Genomic DNA, 21,117 nt, shown 5'->3' with positions numbered 1-21,117 from the left:
TGGTGTGGCGTTAGCATACTCGGGAGCTGCATCGTCTAGATATGAGGAAAGAAAAACATCTTCTGCGGTTCTGGGATGCCCCTTTGGATGTACCTTAATTGGAAATAATGGGGGTGGCAAGTCTTTTGGCATCTCTGTAACAGCCTTAGGTAGTCCTTCGGCTAGAAGAGGATACATACCATTCATAAGAGCATTTCTTTGTCTATTCACTTGTTCTGATTTCACTCGGATACCTTCCTCAATTAATAGATTTTCTTGAACTTTATTTGAACTTTCTTTACTCCTCTCTTCTTGTCTACGTGCTTTTTCTGTTCGTCTATGAGATTCTTTACGCCATAACTCAACAGCGTCTTTCTGTGACTGTCTGACCTTTCTTTTCCATAACTCTTCCTCCACTTTCATGATGCACTCTGCATCCCAGGTTCCCGCTATGGGCCACCTTTGACTTTCCGGTAATCCTTTGGTATAATCTACCCATAGATCAAGAAACAATATGGCATCTAAGCCATGTTTATGGTACATAAAATGCCCTGGGGTGTCCCTAGGAGGAATAGGAACTGCTTCTTCAAGCACCCCTTTTCTGGTAGTAATCTGTCTTAACTTCGAGAAGAGCGGCATATTGACAACTGATCTGATACTTACTCTTGAATTTTCTTAATACGAAAAACACCATAAATGAACAGTGAACAATGAACAGTCATTCATACCACAATATGCAAGACATTTCTGAATACTTTAAACATTAAACATTAAACATTATAACAATGATCGACAATGATGACAGTCTGCCTAACTAATCACCACGCTGAATTCTTGACAATAACTGAATACTTCGGAATACTTGATATACTGCTAAACAGTACATATACACTGCTAAACAGTGCAGACCGGATTTGTGTACCCAAATCCGTCTTGACCGGCACAACCTATGTGCGCGTCAACACGCCTCCCCGGCGATGGTACTCACCGAGTAGCTCCTTGAAACGGAAGGCCTCAGAGAATGGACAGGACTCGATAACTGCGGACATCGGACCCTCTGGACGTCGGGATTTCGGAAAACCTGGTGGGCCTCTGTATACCTCGGATCTTGCTCTCTCAGCTAGGCTCTGGTCGGGATACTTCGCACTTCTCACCGCCTCGTCTGGGTTGATCGCAGCCTCAGTCGCCCCCGCTTGACCGGAGGGAGCTTACAGGAAATCCTGCTGGTACGCGTTTATGGTCCGTCCAGCTGTGGCAGGAGACCGGGCCTGCAACGCACCGCCGGCGCGTGAGATGAGAAAGTGTCCCTATTCGGGCGCCATTATGTGGTAAATAAAAATACCGGACTGAATTTCATACGGAATTTTAAAATAAAGTAAATAGCTCAAAATAACAAGAGGCAGAATCCGTGGTATAAGAGGTTTTCTAATGGGCTTTATTCCATTCAAAATGGCCGACTCGAGTCGCGGCCTTCAGGTTCCGTCACCACGAGGGTTCAGGAAGTGAAGTACAATAATTTATTAACAGACATGTATTTTTATAATAAGTACATTACAATGAAACGAATGTAGAAGGCGTAACATTTGATAAGAAAAGTGACAAAACAGTGACATAATCGAAACTAGGCGTAATAAGGAATAAAAGAAACATGATTGGTTAGAATTATCAGACATAGGTGGATCTATAAGATAATACTTGGCATAGATGCGCGCGCGGCAGCATGACGTGTAATTGACGTGCAACTAGGGGGTGAAGGGGACTTGACATTTAGCTCTACATGTGGAGACGAGAAGTCTGGGGGTCAAGTCAACCTAATCCCAAATCATATCTAACATCCTATGTTTAAAGAACTATGTTATCCACAAGGAAGAGACTCTCGGACAGAATCTATTCTATACTGACTGTGTACGTGTACAAGCGTCTAAGTGTCTATATGAGATGCGAGGGATAGAAAACTTTCCATGGCAACAGGGCTATGAATCACTTGCAGGAGGACGGAAAGGCTGAGTCCTTTGCTTGTGAGCTAAAGGAAATGTTTACCTAAATCACTGGACAGGAATGCATCGGCTGGAGAGCAAAATAGATAATTCGAAGGTGAAATACAACTTCTTGGCAGACAGGCGAAAACTGGCCGAGGCAGGCACCGTTAGCTGCACAGGGAGTAGGACAAAGTTCATGGATACAGATGCGAGCTCAAGCTGAAGCTGTCAGAGACAGAGAGCAGGGAAAGGCTTTGAGGACAGAATCGGGCCTACTTGCCTGAACTGTAAAAATGAAGTAACTTAGCCATATAAAGTCGGTGGCCTTTCATACTTAGGAATCGAATATCCAGCCCTGTGATGGCGGATCTGACAGAGAACATGTCGACGGTAGACACACATATGTTTGCGTCTTAGAAACTGGAACTGGAGGGAACATACATGTACTTGTAACATGTATATAGAACCGTTGGGGTCCAAGATAGGGGACATAACTGATCAGGAAAATCCACATTTCCACAACAGTATGAAGTAATGCCAAAGTAAGCACGCACTTCTCTCTGTGTCCTTGGCACGCTTAATTGCCTGGATTCTTTCTGGGGTCAGCTTCCTTCCCTCCTTCGATAAGAGATGACATAAATAGGTCACTTCTTGTCGACAATATTGCAGTTTAGAGAGAGACACTTTGTGATGAAAGGCAGACAAATGACGCAACAATGACGATGTAGCTCATTTACAAATCTCTTCAGTATCTGCGGTGATTAATAAGTCGTCAACATACTGAATAAGGGTAGCACCACTAGGTAAAACAAGTGCATCAAGCTGCGCTTTTAAAGCCTGACTGTATATTGATGGACTTTCACAGTAGCCCTGTGGAGCGCGTTTAAAACGGAAGCTTCGACCTCCTAAACAAAAGCCAAAAATATCCCTGCTCTCCTCTGCAATCGGGATACTAAAGAAAGCATTCTTTAAATCGATCACTGAGAACCAAGCAGCGGAAGCTGGAATCATAGTTAACAAGGCAGTTATATCAGGGATGACTGGAAACTGTGGCACAACTATCTTATTGACCTCTCTAAGATCGATCACAAACCTGTAAACAGGTGGCTGAGAAGGGTCAGTACGTTTTAAAACAGGCAGAACCGGACTATTGCAAACGTTGCCTCTTGTCTCTTCAATTACATCCTTCTCAATTAAATCATAGATAATTGCTAACAACGCTTTTTCACCTTCATTAGAGATCTTGTACTGGGGAATGCGTGGCAATTTAACATTGGCTTTCAAAGTGACAACATACGGCGGTATTGCCAAAAGGCCCACATCATTAGGGCCAGTGGCCCAAAGGGCATCAGGAAGAGACGACAATTCAGCTGGCAGTTTATTCTTTGACAAATACATGGGAGAAATCACTTCCCTACCCAGTGTAAGTTGTACTCCCGAAGGGGAACAATATAATGTCGCATGTAATCTCTTTAACAGATCCAATCCTAACAGGTTTTCACCACATCCTGTCGTTAGGATAAGGGGTGCTTTCAGCTCACAAGGTCCAACAGAAAGGGTCATAGGACTTGAGATCGGGTTCCTAACCGGGGCGCCAGAAAAACCTACTGAAACATTCATTTCGCCAGACAAAGGCGCGCCTGGGAGTTTTGAGCGCATAATAGAACTCTTTGCAGCACCAGTATCCAGCAGAAAGGGCTCTGTTACACCCGCTGTAGTCACCTTAACATACGGTCCGCTCTGATCCACTGGCACTGAAACAACTCCCTCTCTCTGTCTATGGCTGTCCTAGTAATCATTACCTTCCGTATTATCATCTTCTACATAATAGTCATTATTATAGTACTGCGCTGTCTTGCCAGTTGCATTGGCTTGCTGATCAAAACTATTTATCGTATTTTGAGGTGGAAGAGGACGCACGTTCTGGGGAATATTTCCACGCCCTCTACCTTTTGGAGCTTGCTGGCCACCTCTACCTTTTGCGCCATAAGCATTATTCGTGCGCTGCAACAATCTAAGACAATTATTTTTAAAATGACCTTCCTCCTTGCAATATGAACACTGATTGGGACCTATAGGGACACATGGTTGATAATACCCATACATTTGCTGATTATTCTGAAAGTGTTGGGGTTGCTGATAGATACCCTGGGTTTGCCTATAATTATTCAGACCTCCACGTGGCGGATAAGCCTGCTGTAAAAGAACCTTCATTTTTAATTCTTTCGTTTTCTTGTCTGTTCTATCCTTCTCATCTTGATCCCTATTTTCGTAATACTGTGCAGTAGCCAGTATTTGCGATGAGGAGGAAACGGCCCAAGAACTCTCCGAATCTTTTAATTTTTTACACAACTCTGGAAGCAAATTATGCACAAATTTATCAACAAATAACCGTTGACCACCTTCTGTACTCATGTCTTGACCACTGTGGTCGATAAATGTTTCTTCAAACCTGGTGAAGAAATCGGACACTGTTTCATCTTTCTTCTGTTTGCATGTGGATAATTTATCCCAATTTACACGTATTGCGGGCATTAAAGTTTTCATATCGTTAATTATTCTACCAGGGAGTTCTGCTACCGCGGGCTCAGGCTTGGCACCACCAACCTGTCTATTGTCTGCATTAATGATATTAGCCCATGTGTCACCTAGTTCTGCAGCATGATCTGTATTACGAATCAATCTCCACAAAGGCTGTGGAACAACATTTCCGAACAACATATCTATGTCAGCTAGATTCATTACACATGATTCTGCAGTCTGTGATAACTCCTTATAATATCCTGCGGGGTTCTTACGGGGGTCAGGCAATGTCTGCTTAAGCGCTAAAACTTCAGATCGCTTCCAGGGAACATGTACCCAAACACGCTGAAAATGAGCTGGCATAGCAGCAATACCATGAGCGGCATCAGCCGCAACAGCTTCCTTCCATACCGGAGGGACTTCTCTCATAGGGTACTGTCGCACCTTTTTACCAGAGGAGTCAAGCCCAAACAGTGACTGAGAAGGATCCTCAATCCTAAAAGATAGCAATGTCGCAACTGCTTTCCTAACCTCGGGACCCACAATCGTACCTTTTCCAAATTCAAATCGCACTTGACACAACTCCTGCGGGCTTGAGTCTAAATCATTATCTTCCAATTCCTCACATAGGATTTCACACATTTTCTCAAAGACGTATCTCTGTTGTGGTGCTTCCCACTGATGAAAAACATTTGCAACGGACTCTTCATCATATCTAGAAGGATAAACAATCCATCTACGTGCCATGCGGTCCAGTTCTTCTTTCTCTCTAGAACCAGGCATGTGACTACGTAACTGCTTACGTTGTGAACCAGGGGTCGCACTAGATGACCCAAAGAGGGGTGATATAAGACTAGTGACTGCACTAGCTATTCGTTGTCGTGCAGAAGGAGAAGTTGAGGCAAGAACCGGGGGAAAAACAGAGGGAAGAAAAACGGGTGTAGATACAGATACAGGAGTAGTAGCAGGTAGGGCACCAAGGGAGGCAGCTGATGTGCTAGGTAAAGTCGCAGGGAGCGCAGAAGAGGTAGGTAGCAAAATCGGCGTCCCTTGGGAAGGCTGCGCTGCAGGGATAGGAGCCGGCTGAGGAGGAGCTGGCGGCTGCGGGAAAGCTTGCGGTGCATTAGCTGGAGGCTGCACATTTAAGGGTTGTGGAGGTGCTGTAGCATTTTGCGCATACGGGGGTGGCGAACTTAGCAAATGCGACATTAGGGGGTCTGTCTCCTTTTCTTTTAACGCATCTTGCTGAAGGGGCGGCAAAACTGGGTAACATTTATCAATGACTAGTTTGCGTTGCCTGTGCAACTGCTCATTCATTTGGTCCTCTTCATTATCTTTAAACTGCAAAGCTGCTTGCATTATCGACATACCTCTCTCTCTTTTATTTTTCTTTGCTAATTTAATTTCTTTTTGTTTGGCTTCCTTTTCCCCATAGGCGGAAAGAATCAAACATCGCCGGCCGGGCTTTCTTCTTGAATAATTTAACTTCTAGGTTATCTAGGATTTCTGTGTCGAAACTACCATTTTGGGGCCATTTTAAAACACCATACTTTCTGGTGTATCGGGTCCATACTTCATTATACGTAATGGGGCCCACGCCATGTTTCACATAAAGCTCATAAGTTGGAGTTCCAATTGGAGGGACCGGACACGAATCCTCTAATCGGGAATCCCTTTTACAACCAAAACAAAACAAATTTCCAAATATACTAGAACCAGGCATCTTCGCTCACTAGTCTAGTTTCAAACTTCAAAGGATTATCGAATACGATAGTCTCGTGAATACACGAGTCCTCTTGCTTTGGCACTTGCAAGTCCCAAATCAAAGCGATCCCGAAGGATGCCAAAATCCCGAAGGATACCAAACAAACTGGGAGACGCTCCACTTATACTTAACTGAGGTATCGATGACTTCACCAGAAGACTCTCTCAATTGTTTCGCTCTACCAAATCGTCAAGGGTCCAAAACAGGGCGATAGTCAGGGCAGCAGTCCTTCGTAGCCGTCGGGACGCGGAGAACCTCGCAGAAAAGACTTTCGGACCACGTCGACATGCAGGGGTCGATGAAGTGGCGGCCTTCCTCCAGAATTTCCACACGAAGCTCCCCACGAACCTCTGGCTTGGACCAGTACCGCTGAAATCACCCCACGTTGGGTGCCAACTGAAGTACTGGGTTTTTAGAACCCAGCGGTGCAGGGGAACACACCCTAAGACTTCGGGTTCTTCCTGTTTCAGACCCACAGAAACACAGAGTCTTCTAGATGAAATCAAAGATCATATTTATTGGCTGCAGACCAATCACAGGTATCCGAGAAGTACAACACGATGTATGTTCTCAGGAGACTGCTCCCGAACCAAAAACCAGTCTTTACTTATATACACAAAATTACGCTTGGGGGCAACACCGCCCCTATTTTACAAGTGGTCATTCACATATTTTAGTTTCAAAGAAACAGCAGAGCCATAATGACAATCCCACATTTCAGTTCATTAAGCATACAGTCATTTTACCCAGCAAGGCTCAGAACCCTCATCAGATAACAGCGGACCCCAATAAAACGGGCACCTCCTGCTCGTAAAACAAGTCATAAAGTAGGAAACAGAGTCAGGTGTGAAATAGCTTAGTCAGAGATCATGTGCGAACAAGGACTTTATGATGGGTCGAGCCCTGATGCTAATCACATTAGGCCGCAAGAAAGGGAACTGGCCGGACAGGATTGACCTCGGGCAGCGGAGTCAGTTTGCACAGGTCAGAGAGAAGTCACAGAAGGTGTACGTGTCCTTTAGGCCTAGGCATGGCCTTAGTGCGCAGCCTATGTGAGGGCAACCACAAAATTGCTACTGTTCTAAAATGGAACCCAAGGATTCAATATGTGGTATCGTATGGACGGTGAATTCATCAGTGAAACATGACGAAAACACTCATGCATACCGCGTTACTCATTTGCGGTTCGCTGATACCAAAATTGGCATGGTGGGACCATGCCACCTACATGGTTCCGAATTTTACAGTACCACAACACCCTTTCAACAACTCAAGAGAGTTTAGTAGGCCACACTAGTGTAGGTAGTGCAATACACCACACCACACTAGTAATGCCTAATCAGCCAGGAACCAGTGGGTCCCTGCAAGAAGCCACTGGGCTTCTCCCCTATAGATATGAGGATCTCACCTTTGCTCAGCTTAGGACCTTATGTTCAATTAGGAAGCTGAAGACAGGCAAAAGCCCAACCACCCAGCATCTCTTGGAGATACTCAAGCTGGATGATCTCTCAGCCTCTAGTGGGTCTGATGGGGTAGGCAGAGTGGGTGGGACAGCAGTTGAGGGTGGGCCTAGGGGTAGAAACTCCCCTGACCCCACCTCTACTGCTGACCAGACTGATGACAATGATCAGGATCTGGTGAACACAGCTCCCCTGGATGAGGAGGAGGAGGATGACAACAATGCTCCCCTCTTTGTCCCTCCAGGAAGAGTTGAAAACAGGGTTAGAAGGAATAGATCTCACTCAAGGGAGTCTGTTCAGTCTACCTCATCTGTAGGGACCTCTGTTTCTTCTCACTAGAGTCCCTTGGTGGCAGCAATTTCCCTAGAGATAGGGAGAGGTCTTATGACCATAGAAACCTGAGTAAGATTGTCCCTCCCTACCAGAGTGGGGATGACATCCACAAATGGATTCCTGCCTTGGAGAGGGCCTGTAAAGTACAGAGGGTCCCTCAAAGTCAGAGGGCAGCAATCTTATGGCTCTCCTTTGCAGACAAAGGTAGAGATAAGCTCCTCACTGTAAGAGAAGAGGATGCTGATGATTACCATGTCTTCAAAGTGCACTGATAGATGGGTTTGGCCTAACCACTGAACAATACAGGTTGAAGTTCAGGGATACCCAAAAAGCACAAAATCAAGACTGGGTGGACTTTGTTGACTGTTCTGCTAGCGCTCTGGAAGGTGTGGTTATTGGGCAGTAAGGTGTGTGACTTCACAGGATTGTACAATCTGATAATGAGGGAGCAGATTCTTAATAACTGTCAAAATCAGCTGTTGCACCAGTACGCGGTAGACTCTGATCTGACCTCTCCCCAAGAATTGGGAAAGAAGACAGACAAATGGGTCAGAACCAGGGTAAAGTAACATTTGTCAACTGCTCAGAGGAACTTTTCTCTCGTAGAATAAACATTATTCCTAATACAATTATGAAAGCAGTCAGACATATTATTACAAAAATGATCCTGGATCCAGAGGACCAGGAGGACCACACAGGACCATGGGAATTAGGACGAAGAGCTGCAAAGGGATGCTCCTCCTCAAAAATGGGACGACCAATGGGGTACATTTTAAACAAAAAAGAAAAAGAAGTCCTTGGGAAATTAAAGCCGCTGTACAACCAACCAGAGGGGAGTCTTCTCCCTGTGTCCATTTGAGCCTCACAGGCAGGCTCTTGTTGTTCCCACGGTGGAGCTGCACAACTCGCAACTCAGGAATCACGGCCCAGTTTCAAGGGAAAAGTTTCTTCTTTCAGGATAGGGCAATCACCCACCAGGGCAAATGCTCTCAGCGATCCTGTCCAGTGTCTCAGGCAGTGCACCAGTTTTCTTCATTTCAATCTAACAGGCACCAGAGACACAGCACCTGTACCCTGAACTCAAGTCCTTCCCTAACTCCTCTATTGCTCTGCTGGCACACTGCTCTTTTGTTGGGGCCATAGATTGCATTCAGTGTGCCCAGGTATCTCTTGACCAACAAAGGTGAAGACTTTACAGCTAGGATCTCTGAAGCAACCCTTGTTTCAAAGGGGGTTACCTCAAGCAAAAACTTTCTCGCCTTACTGGTCGGTCTGTGACTCTCGGCTGGGCATCAAAAACTTGATCCACGATTTCTCCTTTCTGATTTGTGACCCCGTCTTTCGCCCAAGACAGTGGCAGGGGTACAGATTTCACATCCCAGTGCTTCCGGCCTTCTACCTTCGCTGAGGTCCTGGTTGCCAGCAATGCCTGTGCTGGTTACGTTCACTTTGACTTCAAGCTGGACTGGTGCTGACTCCTCAAGCTAGATCTGATGTCCGCGCCCCTCTGGCAATGGTTGTAAGGCAGCAAATATCTATTGGTGGACAGAACAAAAGGTCTTTAGACAAGGCACAGAAATAATCTATCAACAGAGAGGATAGTCTCAGAATACTTCCTAGTCTTGGGACGCCCCATATATTAGCAAGGCACCCAAGAACCACTTTCATCTATGTGAGAGTAAAAAAAACAACAGCCTTGACCTATTGGCAAGTATAAAAGGAACTCTTTGGTGAACTGACAAGAGTAATACGTCACCCAATCCCAAGCAGCCAAGGAAGTGTGTGTTCATTTACTAAATTCTGAGGGAAAGAGAAAAAACAATACAGACATACTCCAAATCCTCACATCTGTATATTCATATCTTAATCATCTAAAGACCCTCAAGAAAAAAGGAAATGTTCTACACTTTTACTCATAGACTTTGCATTACTTGTACAGGACTGCAGACACTTCTAAAACGATTTCTCTTAATAAAAGCACCCACATTGTATGCTTAGGACCATGCTCTCATGTTATAGGAGCAACAGGAAAATCTAAAACTGTTAATTTAACAAGGATTCCTATTACATAAAGAACTAAAATCTTCAACATAATGGGTACATTTTCTCCAGCAGAACATCTTGTGACAAACAGACTCCTATAAAACAATATTTTCCTCAAAAATGTTTGCTAAGGATCACATGGGCATCTTCCCTGCATTCTATTTTTCACAATCCAAACTATGCAACATCAGCTCTAGTAAGGACTGTCAGTTTATTTACACAGACTAGATAATAAAAACTAGCAATGCCCTTGCAAAACTGTATGTAGCATGAGAATAACAAACAATAGTGGTGTTATCACCTGTGAATTTTAGAACAAAAACTACCCACAGCTAGTTCCCCTTAAAGATCAAATAAGGAAACAGCAATCTAGACTACTCATCCTTTCATAATTTCATCAGACAGGATGGGCAGTAACATAGAAAATTTATTTATTCATTTTATTAATGCTAATAATGTTTAAAACAGTATTACTGAATAGCCAATTAAATGTCTCATGGCTATTTCGCAGACAGTTTAGACAGGCTCAAAAGAAATTGAGAAAAAGAGAGAGAAAACAAACATTTGCCTACCCTTAATTTGTAGAGGAGCTAGCCTCCCTCCCCCATTTTTGACAGTAGGAAACCTGTAACAGGTTTCATTCTGTCAACACTATCAACCCCAATTTGTAGCAACTGGGCATAAACAAACTCTGAGGAGCTAAATAGCACATTGAGCTAGCTAAAGAACATATTCCTTTAGCAAATGTACAAATGCAACATGAGGGCACATGAATTCAAACTAAATCCCATTGCTGCCTTAATTCAGCCCTAAAAGCATTAGTGCTATATATATGACAGAGCCATTGTCTTAATAAGAGCTCACATATACCATTATTATTCAATCTGTTCATATGAGTGAACAAAAACTTGCTTTTGCCAAAAAAGTAAGCAAAACCTCTTTCTGTCCCTGCCCTGCCATTTCGTCTTTCAAATGTCGAAATGTCAAAGCAAATGTTGCGCTGAGCCCTGCTTCTAAATGTAGATCTTCGACCTTTAACCTATTCGCAGCTGTCCCATCTTGTGTGCAAGGTTTTCATGCAGTTTTACTTTTACCAATTCAAAGTGACCCTGGAGACTGAGAGCTCAACAACCCACTCCATTCCTGTCTACCAGCAATTCAGAGGTAAGCTTAATAACTTCTGCCAGTTTTTTGTACATATTTATATTTGTAAGCAGTGTACTGAGTGCTTGTCTAGCAGTATAGATGTCAGCTATTCATTCTAAACTTACATATGTGCATTTACTGGAGCCTAAGGCAGTATAAAATCTGCTCTGATTGGAATAACCTCATTTAAATAGTGAATTTTACTCAATTTCGACTTTGATGTTTGGGGCACTTAAAAATGAATATCCTACATATCCCAGAGATGTGGCATCAGAAATGTATAATGTATACCCTTATAAAAATGAGTTTTGTACGCCTGGGTAAAGTGACATTTCACATGTAAGTGACCCCCTATTGCTGTATAGCACGGCTTAAATTCAATTTGGATGCTAGGAGGTCACAGCATCATTAATAGGCATTATAAATATTAAAAAACGAATTTAAGGCACCTATTTTAAATAAAAAAAATTATATAATCAAAATATATATATATTTTTTTTATGAATCTAATCATTTTGATGAGTCCACATATGAAAAGCAAGCTGCATCCCTTTGCCTATCATATTTAAACGCATTCATTCACAGCCCTAAGAACAGAAACCGAACTTGAAAGTCTGCGCCACTTTTAAATAAAAGACAGTCATTATTATTTAACATCAAAAACCACTCTTATCCATATTTAAAAAGGCATTAAGAAAATAAATCCATACTGTCAATCTGTCCTCTGTTTATCAAAAATAACGAAACTATATTTCTAACTTTTAAAACAGCAGTCTGAAATGCAGGATTTTACACCGTCCTTGCACTGACTTAAGGGGTAGTGACTTTAGCTGTTTTCTGTGGCCGGAGTCAGAAATACCCACGTGCTGACACAGTTGCTTGACACGTAAAGGCGTCAAATTCACACGCCTTTCAAGTCAGCCTTTCGAGCCAGCACAAATCTGTCGTTCTGTAATGTGTATTTTGGTTCAGCAACAACCAATTCACTCAGATAATGTGAATGCCTTTTAATACCTAATACAGAAGGATAAATGCTGTGACATTTTGTATCTTAATTTTATCTATTGCAAAACACACAATTTCGTTTTTTGAAGCTTTTTTATTCCTATTCAATGTGGATTCTAATTTTATCTTTAACATTGTGGCAATTTGCACACATGTATAGTGTCTTACTCTGTCAATTTAATGATAGCGTGCAGCTATTTAGCATATATTATATAATTCATTGCTGGATTCTTTTAAAATATATTTTATTTTAATTATGTTTTGCATAACAGAATGATGACAAAAAAAAACATTGAGCTCATTCCAGACATTTTCAAAACGGTGTCAGATACTCAGAACACATAATACAGGGAGCTTAAGGCGAGCCATTCTTGCACCAAGAGCGCAATTGCTACTTACTCACACAAGTACCACTAATTACAAACCACAGACATTTAAACACACATTTAACCCACAGATCAACACTTAGGACAGAAACAAAAGGCAGCCCACAGACTGTTCTTAAACCAAACCATTTGTAAATACTAGTTGTAAGTCATATTCATTAGATTTGGCTGGCAGAACACCAGGAAAAAACGCTCTGCATATCACCACTTATGAATGTTACTAAGTGCACAGACCGGGATCCTTTCTACGTACATATTTAGTTCCCAAGGAAGAAATACATTTCTATACCTAAACCTAGTCAAGTATCCCCTCTAGGGGAGCCAGCTAATTCAATACAAGTTCCAAGGGTACCTACAAACAAGGCAACACATTCTACGATGTGTGCTAAGAACAGGCATGCCAAAAATATTGCAGCATATACAATATTATACACAAAGTAGCACTTAACTCAAAGTGTGCCGTTCAAGTTTACAAAAGTTTCTCATTACCTGCCTACATAAACTGCAGTTTACATATTTCCAAATTCCAAATATTGGCCAATTTCCATACAAATCCAAGAAGCGTCGTAACAAACGACCTTACCAAGCACAAGTTTCCAGATTCTAACTGCCAAGTTCTGAGTGACCAAACGGTCATTTTAGAATACTCACGCCAAAAATGTTCTCAGTCAGGAGTGGTAAGCAGTTGGAGGAGTCCAATCAGGAAGACCAGAAATATACTGGGCTGCAGAGACAGAATCTCAGTTTTAGGGTACCTTTTTACTAGAGTCCTGTTCTGTCCTCCTCAGTAGATTCCTGTCTCCCATCAGGATCGCTCCCTTGGATAGCCACTTCTCTGATGAGCCTCACAGAGGGCACCAATTGTAGAAATTAAAACCTTCTCTGGGGCTTCACTGATACACCTGGTCCTTTTAAATCAACAAAGAAGAGATTGGCACAGAAGCTGTAATATAAAAGACATCTTTTTATTTAACCTCTAAAGAGGGAGAAAATGTGTCACACAGCATTCTCAAATCACTGTATGAGACATTTTCTAAGGAGTACAGAGAACAGGGGCATTATATACCCACACAGGGGCTGAAAAAAGGCGGTACAAGTACACATGAGAAGAGTTATGCACATAGATGGTCATACAGAAACTGCATAGTCAACAAGTAGGAGGAGTAATAAGTTGCTGACATCAGCTAAAAAGTTCTATATTAGGAACAGGTGCACTCTACTAGCTAAGCACATCTGAGCATGTGCAAGACTCTGGGAGAGCGAAACAGCAAATGGCCAGCACATAGCTAACTAAAATGGCTGCCAAGTACAAAATGGCTTTCAGCTCATGCCAAGAGATTAATGCAATTTTCAACAGCATGACCAAAAGGCTGTACTGAATGTTTATCAGCCAGGACAGAAAGTGTGGGTGTTGGAGCCTGTGGCCCCAGCAGCTCTCCAAGACAAGTGGAGTGGACCCCACACTATTGTTGAACAGAAGGGAGAGGTTACTTACTTAGTGGACCTAGGAACTCCCAGGAGTCCCCAAAGGGTTCTCCATGTCAACAGACTAAAGCCAAATGTAGACAGGGCTGACATGAGCTTGCTCATGGCTACTGATGAGGGACAGTAGGAAGAGAGTGACCCACTCCCTGACCTCCTCTCACAGAACCCTGATGATGGGTCAGTAGATGGTGTGGCCTTGGTAGGCAGCCTCACTGCCCAGCAGCAAACTGATTGCAGACAGGTGCTTAATCAGTTCAGAAACATGTTTTCTCTGACCCCAAGTCAGAATACCTGGTGCACTCATGAAGTGGGCACTGGGGACAGTCTGCCTATTAAAAATAAGATGTATAGGCAACCTGACCATGTCAGGGACTGTATCAGGACAGAAGTCCAGAAAATGTTGGAATTGGGAGTTATTGAGCCCTCAGATAGCCCTTGGGCTAGTCCAGTGGTCCTTGTGCCAAAACCTCACAACAGTGGTGGGAAAAGAGAGATGAGGTTTTGTGTGGACTACAGGGGTCTCAATGCAGTCACTAGGACTGATGCCCATCCAATTCCAAGGGCAGATGAGCTTATAGATACTTTGGCCTCATCCAAGTACCTTAGCACATTTGACTTGACAGCTGGCTACTGGCAGATCAGACTAGCTGATGATGCAAAGCCAAAAACAGCATTTTCGACCCCCAGTGGACAGTACCAGTTTGTGGTGATGCACTTTGGTTTGAAGAATGCACCTGTCACTTTCCAAAGGTTGGTGAAAACAGTTCTCACAGGTCTGGAAGCATACAGTGAAGCTTATCTAGATGATATTGCTGTCTTTAGCTCCACCTGGGAGGATCACCTGGTCCACCTAAGCAAAAAGCAGGCCTCACTATCAAGGCCACCAAGTGCCAGATAGGGCAGAGTCAGGTTGTGTACCTGGGCCACCTTGTAGGTGGAGGCCAAGTTCAACCACTGCAGAGCAAAATCCAGCCCATCATGGACTGGTTTGCTCCAACCACCCAGGCTAAGGTGAGAGCCTTCTTAGGCCTGACTGGGTACTATAGGAGATTTGTCAAGGGGTATGGATCAATAGTGACACCCCTGAATGACTTAACTTCTAAAACAAATGCCCAAAAAGGTTCAGTGGACAGCTAGCTGTCAAAAGGCATTTGATGACCTGAAGCAGGCCATGTGCACTGCTCCCATTCTGCAGAGTCCTGATTACTGCAAGAAGTTCATTGTCCAAACAGATGCATCTGAATTGGGGGTAGGGGCTGTACTATCACAATTGAATGATGAAGGTCAGGATCAGCCAGTAGCTTTCATGAACAGAAGGCTGACCCCTAGAGAGAAACGTTGGTCAGTCATTCAGAGGGAGGCCTTTGCTGGGGTTTGGGCTCTGAAGAAGTTGAGGCCATACTTGTTTGGTATTCACTTCCTAGTTCAGACAGACCATAAGCCCCTCTTATGGCTAAAACAAATGAAGGGTGAAAACCCCAAACTGCTTAGGTGGTCCAGTTCCCTATAGTGGATGGACTTTACAGTGGAACATAGACTTGGGAGTAACCATGCCAATGCAGATGGACTCTCTAGGTATTTCCACTTAGAACATGAAGACTCAACTGGTCAAGGTTAGTTTAATGTCCCTGCGTTTGGGAGGGGGGGTTATATAGGAGAGTAGGATCTTCTTCACATGGGTACCCCCACTTTTTGCTGGTGTTTTACTGTTTTTTGACCTTAGTCTGGCTGTGGCCCTGCTAATCAGGACCACAGCCTAACTACTTCCTCTCTAAAATGGTTTCCATGTACATTAGGTACATATCTAATTGGATTCTGGAGTGTCTTATCAGTCCCTAGTATATGGTATACTATGTACCTAGGGCATAGGTACCTCAGAGGCCTACCAGGGGCTGAAGCATGTATTATGCCACCCTGGGAAGCACTCCAAAATGGCACCACAGGTCTGCTACTGCAGCCTGGGTAAGGGTGTGCTTGCACCCCTTACAGTGGTATAGGCTACCTATATCCACATATATCTACAGACACATATACACCTATAAGTCACGCCTATGGCAGGCCTTGACAATCCTGAAGGCAGAGTGCCTAGTTTTGTGTGAGAGGGTGCCCAAGCATGAGCTTAGCACTCCAAAATGGCACCACAGGTCTGCTACTGCAGCCTGGGTAAGGTGGTGCTAACACCCCTTTCTGTGGTATAGGCTACCTATATCACTACCATTGCACACACATATAAAACCTATAAGTCACTCCTATGGCAGGCCCTGACAATCCTGAAGGCAGAGTGCTTGGTTTTTATGTGAGAGGGTGCCCATGCATGAGCAGAGCCCTTCTGCAGCGTTCGGAGTACCTCCTCTGATGCTGTTTGTGGTGTAGCCTGACCATATACTCTTAAGAGCATTATAACCTCGCGGTAAATGCTAACATTGGACTGGTTGCACAGAAACATGTCATGTTTGGTGTCAAATGCTTTGGAATACTACCCCCCACCAGTCCTGGTGGCGGGGGTAGCATTCCACCCTTCTAGATGGAGAGACATGTTCACACTGGTCTGCCCGATTAAGACTTTCTAAAGCCCTGGCATCACAAAATGGATGCCACTGCCACAGACATGGGTCTGGCCTCCTGCTGCTGACCGAATCTCTGGCAGGGGAAGCCTGGACAATAGGTTTCCTGTCCCAGGGAGGTGTAACCACCTCCCCAGACAGGCAGATGTGTATTGGGGCTGGGCGGGAGCACTCTCTGGTGCTTTGAAGTCCTGCACTGGGGGCACACTTGGTGTCCCTGTGCATAGTCCAGTTCAAACCGGTTTAAGGGGCTACCTGCCCCTGCTCTGGCGTGAAACTGGACAAAGGAGATAGGTGTAACCACCCCTCTTTCCAAACCCTCCCATAGGTGGGTCCCTAGAGTATGTCCAACCCCCAGACTTAGTATAAGTATGGGAACCCAGTCCTTGAGCCTTTAGATTACCCTGGACGAAACTCTGCAACATATATCCTGGATCTTCAATTTTCCATTTCAACTAGAAGACGGAAGAAATCTCCCTTGGGGTCAAGGAGTGACTCCCCTGCTTGGCAGGCACCAAAGAAGCAACTGACCAGTCTGCATCGCTGAAGTTCCCGCCGGACGCCGAAGTCTTTGCATCACCAGAGGTAGATTTCCAGACTTCCCCGAGGCTACCCTGAGTCCACAGCAAAGCTGAGGCCCGTGGCTATCGTGGGTGACGTGAAACCATGACCCCTGGACACCGTAAACTTTTGCCAATCCATCATCTTCCTGGTCTTCCTCGAAGTTGCGCTTTGGTTTCTGAGTAGCCCCAGCCTTGTGCATCTACAGCTCTGAAGATCTCTGGCCTCCACTCTATGAGTGACCCATGGACCAGTTTCCAGTGCGACTGCTCGAGGCTCCTTCGTGATCGCTAGCCCGTTGGCTAGTGGGTCCCCATGAAGGCAACTCCTCTTCTGATTGGGCTTTCCTGGTTGCTCCAGATGTGCCCTGACTTACCCTCGCTGGGTGAGTCCACCAGACCTTGCTGGTCTGCACCGAAGTCCTTTCTCTGTTTCCAAGTGACTTGCCGTTGCCAAGGCTTGATGGGTCCAATCAAGTTGCCGACACCGCAGCACTCAACAGACTTCGTAGGATAGCTCGAATCCAGTTCTTGGTCATCGTTGACGCCTCCCGGACTTCGTGGCTGAAGAGTCAAGACACCCATCAACTCACCTGAAGCACCCGACATCTGTGGGCATTCAACTATTGTGTCCCTGGTCACTGGCTAGTGACCCAGAATCTGTCCCCTCTGCTTTCAGGTTCCTTCCATCCTCGATCCAGGCTTGGATCGCTTCGGACACTTCTCCTCTTCACGGCAGCAGCACATACTGAGCAGCTTCCATTGAAAACGACGCTGCGACCCGACACCATTTGACACCTATGCACCCGGCTTCCCTGGGTGAGGTAACTCGAGTACTCCGGTGCTCCCGTGGGTGTTGGCCCTAGACACCTCTAAGCCCAAAAGGGTTTGCTTGTAGCCATCCTCTAAGTGTCCTTAAACTCTTAATTTCCAACCGCGACTTTCCCCATAGAAGTTAACGGCGATTTGCGGCTGTGTTCTCACACTGCACGCGTCCCCCGTGGGTCCCCTGTGTCACTACCTTGGGTGGTTCCTTGTGGTCCAAGCACTTCTACAGGCTCTAGGCCTTGTGTCTAGTTCAGTCGTGGTTCTTATACCATTTTTTTGGTATATGGTTTGGTACGCCCCTAGGGCCCAAACGTGTATTTGTGCTTTTACTGTTGAATACTGACTTGTAACTTAAGTACTTCGAACTCTAGCCTCATAAAGAGACTAGAGGGGTGTGTTTTATCTTAAATACATATATTTTAAAACTATACCTGGTGTGGTTGTCCTTTCATTTGATCATTCAAGAGATTATAGACTGGTAAAACAAGCTGCTTTACATTCCTTCAAGACATAGCCTGAAGGCTGCTCTCCAAAGCTACCACTAGGATAGCTTTCAATAAAGGTTGTCTTTAACCTATCACCATAAGGGGTTGTTTGGACTGATACAGGGTGCCCGCTATAAGTAGTGGACTGCATATATCAGGCCAACTTCTCACAGCAGCAACTGGGGAGGAGCTCTCGGAAGCTAGATGAATAATATTAAGAAAGGTTCTGGAGTTGTCCGCTAAAGTCCTACCCTTAACGAATCTCGTTTGTTCGGAGCCAATCAGATCAGGAAGTACATGATTAATGCGGAGAGCCAGTATTTTAGCGAACATTTTACTGTCTAAGTTAATCAAAGAGATGGGGCGATAATTAGCCCAAAGGGAGGGATCCTTATCCTTCTTAGGAATTAAACAAATCATGGCTTCAAGAAAGGAGCCGTGAGCCTCATTGCAAGAGACAAAATATTGAAAAAGAGACAATAGGTGGAGTAAAAGTATTTGGGAGAAACAAGAATACAATTCTGCAGTAAGGCCGTCCGGTCCTCGAGCTTTGTCTTTGGGTAACTGAGAGAGAGCCGACTTAATCTCGGAAATAGATATATTGGTATTTAACATGGAGCAGTCAGGAGGGGGGGGAGAACGAGGGGGTAATGAGTCAAAAAAAGAATCTAGGGTGGTATCAGATGGAGAAGATTCAGGGGTGTAAAGTAATTTATAGAAGTCTGTAAAGCAGTTCAATATCTCGTCATCTTTAAAGCGAGAAACACCATTCACATCAGTAATTTTAATTATTCGAGAGCGTTGGGACTTAATCTTGAGATGATTCGCCAACAATTTGCCTGCTCTATTGCGCTCGCCGTAAATTTGGAATTAATTTTAAGTAACGTCCTGGAAGCTTCCTCTGTGGATTTTCTATTAAAATTCATTTTAGCCTGAAACAGATTTTTAAGTATAGTTGCGTCTGTGGGGGTAAAATAGGCTTGCTCCAGCTTTTTGAGGGAAGATAGTATGGAGGCAGATTCTTTACGACATTGTTTCTTTATAGTAGCCACATAATTAATAATAAAGCCTCTTGCGGTCACTTTAAATGTGTCCCAAACAGTGGAAAAGAGGGTTTCAGGGTTAGTGTTGAGAAAAAGAAATTCTGACAAAAATCCTTAAAGCGTGCAATAAAGACAGGATCTTTAAGAAGATAATTATTAAAATGCCAATGGCGGGATTTAGAAGATAAGGAGGGAAGATCTAAATTTATAAAGACGGGCCATGATCGGAAATGAGAATAGAACCAATCTCAGCATGTTGCAAATTGGGGAGAAGGTGTGGGCTTAAAAAGATATCATCAATTCTGGAAGTAGAGTTGTAGTTGGGAGAATAAAAGGAGAATTCCAAACAGTCAGCGTGGGATATCCTCCAAGCATCAACTAGGCCTCTTGAGAGTATGGTGTTAGCGAAGGTTTTTTGCATTTTGTTAGCAATATATCTAGAGGAAGATTTCCTGTCTAGAAAGGGATCTAGGACCTGATTACAATCTGCGCCCACTATAAGATTAGCGTCAGAACAGGAGTGAAGGATATGTGACATTGATTGCCAAAACTGGTAATCAATGCCTGTGGGACCATAAATGTTGAGAAAGGAAATACAGGATCCATTAATGATGGTGTGAAGAAGAATCCATCTGCCGTCTGAGTCCTTTTCCGTGCTTTCAACATGCTAACAGGGGCAACTTATGAAGAGAGAATAATGGAAAAGGGAAAGGAAAACTTACCAAACCATGGAGACAACTGAAAACATGAGGGCGATATGAAATAGTAAGGGGGGAGGAAACAATGAGGGAACTAATCTGTACTGAAGGGAGAACATCTGTGAGGAAAAAAAAAACAACGAAAGAAGTGGTGAGAAATGACCACCTATAGAGAATGAACATAATACAACAATCAGCAGTGAAACAACAAACTATGATCAACGACAACTAGAAGAAGACAAGGCCTTCAGAATATACAAATGAAAAAGGAGAACGCAACAGAGTCAAAACAATACAGGAAAGGACAATGTTCAGGGTCCTCCAAAGTCCATCTCTTTTGCCTTATGACAAGAGATACATTGATGTAGATCTTCAGGGCGATCAAAGGAGTAGGAGCGGTCCTTGTAGGTGAATCTAAAAAAGCAGGGATTGACCAGGCCGTAACTGGCATTCATTGCTTGAAGAGCCGGATGAAGAGAGAGGAATTCCTTACGACGAGCAGCAGTTGCACGGGCCACATCCTGGGAAAAAAAGATTTTTTGACTGGACCATAACATCTGCTTCCTGAGTTTAGCAGCAGAGAGGACCATTAATATTTCAATATACTCCAAAAATAGAACAATTATCCCACGAGGACGAGTAGATGATGAAGAGGATGAGGAGCCTCCGGATGGTGGACTAATGCGATGAGCACGTTGCAAATTGAGAAGAGTGCCATCCTTAAGACCAACAATCTTGGGAATGTAAGTTTTCAAAAATGCAAGCATATCCGATCCCTCCTCTCCCTCAGGAATACCATAAATACGAAGATTGTTGCATCTGTTGTGATTTTCCA

The sequence above is a fragment of the Triturus cristatus genome, chromosome 4_1 (assembly GCF_964204655.1).
Source record: "Triturus cristatus chromosome 4_1, aTriCri1.1, whole genome shotgun sequence".
NCBI classification, from domain to species: domain Eukaryota; kingdom Metazoa; phylum Chordata; class Amphibia; order Caudata; family Salamandridae; genus Triturus; species Triturus cristatus.
This window is presented reverse-complemented; position numbering follows the sequence as displayed.